The sequence below is a fragment of the Neolamprologus multifasciatus genome, chromosome 10 (assembly GCF_963576455.1).
Source record: "Neolamprologus multifasciatus chromosome 10, fNeoMul1.2, whole genome shotgun sequence".
NCBI classification, from domain to species: domain Eukaryota; kingdom Metazoa; phylum Chordata; class Actinopteri; order Cichliformes; family Cichlidae; genus Neolamprologus; species Neolamprologus multifasciatus.
The window spans coordinates 32270787-32274233 of record NC_140448.1 but is presented as its reverse complement, the minus strand read 5'-3'; the positions used below and the strand labels follow the sequence as shown (position 1 = coordinate 32274233).

General features: G+C 42.5%; 1 protein-coding gene across 1 annotated transcript in view; it reads right to left on the bottom strand.

Moving 5' to 3' along the window:
* The window catches only part of LOC146510531 (glutamate receptor 1-like), a 441677-nt gene that overhangs the window by 158188 nt on the left and 280042 nt on the right, over nucleotides 1-3447 (bottom strand). The window lies entirely within an intron of this gene.

Sequence of the window (3447 nt, the reverse complement as noted above, 5' to 3'; positions counted from 1 at the left end):
CACTGTGTAGCTCTTTGTTTCCTCAGGATGGATGGATGGTGGCGCTGATGATGTAAGCATCCTGGAAGTGAAGAGCCAGCTGTTACGTTTCCATTCAGGCCTTTATAAACAATCCCTGTTATTAGTTCTTTTTGCTCAAGTTCAAACTAAAGTTTAAACCAGTGAATTCCTTCACCTGCTGTTCATGCTGATGTTCAGGAGCTAACTGGTTTAATCTGACATTGTTTGTCTTTGCTAGTCCTAAAGTTTGGGGGAAAAGAAGGCAGCGTGACGTCTTTATGTTTGTAAAGACGTGTCACGTCTCATCCAAGGAGCTTCTTCAGCTCTAAAACAAGAGCTGGAGAGTCCGAGGTATTTAACCTGTTAGTCGATCCTGACAGTCGCTGGTCATTACCATCAGTGGGGCTTAAGGGCGAAACCACCTTGGCACATGTGATGAAGCCTCTGCTTAGGTCACCGGTCTTACTCTGCAGAAGTCAATGACTTCGTAAAAAAAGCTGTTAAAGCTTTTTCTTCAAAGCAGCGATTCCCAAAGTCAGGAGTGCTGCAAAACCAGAAAATCCCAACCTCAAACCTGCACTCTGATCAAAGCGTGAGAGAGTGAAGCATTTACATGACAATTTTATTCAAAATCAGTCTGTTGGCTATAAACTGCTAATGTTACCCATTAGCAGTTTATATGCAAAGTGTTAAGGCTAACGTGACCCATCTGTCACTAGGACACAAACTTCTCCTGCATTTCAACTTCACATAAATTAATATAAATATGTAATTGTACTGTTAAGTAAATTAAAACTGAATTTCTATGACACCTGCAGTACCGTCACGGCCCACTAGGTTAGCTAACGGTCCACAGGACGAGAATTCATTGGCCCCCTGGTGGCCATTAAAAAGAATACAGTTTAAGGCACTTCTGGTTTCACTGTAAGAAAACCAACTTTTGGGGCTTATTCAGGATAAAATATTCTGTTCACAAAGAACCAACTGTCAGCTCTAGATGAGTCGAGTAAAGTGTCTGTTTGTCTAGCTTCAAATAAACGTGTTAGTCCTTAAAGTCCGATGAAGAACGTTCTGATCCAAACCTCATGTTGTGCAGAAACTGGAAGGAGAGACCTTTGAAAGCAGATGTTGTTAGCACATGTAGGCAGCACAAGAGCTACCTTTGAGCTACCGTCCGCCACATGGAGTGCCATTCCAACCCAATTAGTGTTAAGTGGATTATGAAGCTCTCGAAAACCGAGTGAGTGTTTGGCGATGCTTGACGCGTGATCTGTGACTCCACTCCTCTCGAGCGCGCCGCCTGTTCAGTGTCAAATGTAACAAACCTCCAGATATGAGTGGCGTGCTGTTATTCCCTTGGTAATTAATAAGAACTTTCAATAAAATGGAAATTTTGTTGGTGTATCTAAGGACAGAATTTCTGAAGTAATGCAATTAGTTCAAATAACTATAATTGTATTATGCTTTTCCAGAAGAAGGGAGTGGGGCTTTCCCATTGCTCTTGCTGTGACATCGCCTTTAGTCTGAGAGCAGAGGGTTTATCAGATGAATGAAAGTTTCCTAAAATGCACCGAAGCCATTAAACCAACAGACTAAGCCTGGAGTGAAAGTACGCAGCCTTAAGCATCAAACTGTAACTGATATCAGTGTGTTAATAAGATTAATAGAGATATAAACCACATGTTTCCTACGGAGCTATCTGCTCATTACAAAAAGCTAACAGTGGGTATGTTTATTAAATTAAACAGAATCAACAGCAAAATCTATTTTTCATTCATCCAGGTGACTTTCTTGAGTCTGTGCTGACCACAGGTCTCCTTACAAACAGGTCACGTCAGTCTGCATCATGAGACAGATCACATGTGATGCTGTGGTTTTGATTGTTGCACAGGTGACTGAACAAACCTGCAGTCGGCTGAAACTGAAGATGTCATCCAGGTGACTTACCTGGACGACCTCATCGAGACCATTTTTTCATTTATTTTGGGATTAAATGTTCTAAAAGTGACACATGAACAAATTCCTGTGTCGTAAGAAATAAGTTGTTGTTTTATTGTACGCCTGCATTCGTGGTTAAAAACTTAAATGATGAAACATCCCAGTTGATGCTCGGTGTTCTGCAGCTGATAAGATCAGAAATTAGTTACAAAATAGTTTGAAGTTGTGAAATGTTAAGTCTGGAACGAGGTGACAACATCTAATCTTTAACTGCACAAGCTGCAGGCTTAACTTGCAAATGTCCTGCAATGATGTCACAGGGCAAACGCCTGCATGTCCTTTTACAGCGCAAACTGTTCCTACAGCGGCTCAGAAGAACATTAACATCTGTGGAGGCTCGTCTTTAACACTACATTTAAATTTCAATCGAATAACTCAAAACTAGGGTTAGCCTGACACTCAGTAACTCAAGAAATGTTGTTTTAATAAGTCCAAATTTGAAGACAATAGCCCAAAATTGTGATTTACAGATTACATGGCAGAGTAGCATTTTTTGCAGTGGTGGAAAAGGGCTTCCTTCAAGAGCAGCCCTGAAGGCTTTTCTCCGACCGTGGCCTCTGGATGAAGGTTGAACATAGTCCCTGTGACTTCGTTGCTTCAGTCTGCGGGCTCTGCTTCGTAAAGCCTGAAACCGTGTCGTTTATTGGTCAGGCACTCGGATAAGCTGAGGTGAAGCCCAGCAGAACAGGTTGGAAAAATGAAGCACGCGTCTTAAACCCGTGTTCTACCTGAAGACCAAAAGATGGCGATGACTGTGATTGCATAAAAAGACCTCCAGTCCCCTAGAGGCTTGTCACATGATGTCAGTCTGCATGCCTCCAGAGTGGTCTGCAATATTGTAGTAGTATTCCCTGAATAGTTGGTGACGGTTCCTGGAGGTTGTTAGCGTATGCCTGGCGAAATCGGTTGCAAAGAGCACGCTGCGACAAAAACGTCTTTGTGGTTGCTTCGGTTGCCTGTAGTTTGCATGGAAGATGCCAATTGTGGGCAAACGCTTTGCTAATTAATGATGTGGTGACGGTGAAACCTGGAATAGTGCGACGCAAATCAGAGAAGGGTTGCCTTCAAAGTACAAGTGATGGCTCAGAACCACGCCGATATGTGTCATTTCTATTTGTGTTGTTTTGTCACAGCTTTGCAGACACACGGGTGATTGCAGCAACTTGCTAGCAACCAAAGCAATTGCTGACGAGTTGGGGAATACACTTTTCTCTCACGACCGACCAGCGGTTGCCAAACGGTTGCAGACCAGTCTGTAAGGACATCACGTCTGAAATGACGGACAAGTTAAAACCATGTGGTTGGTGATCATGTAGACGTCTATGGGAAAAGTCATTCGGAGTTTTTGGGCTCCGCTACTTGTTTTGTATCTTTTTAAATAAAAAAATTACGTCTGTTTTGTACTTTTGTCATACTGTGTTTCCTGGTGTGTTATTGGGGAAAAAAACC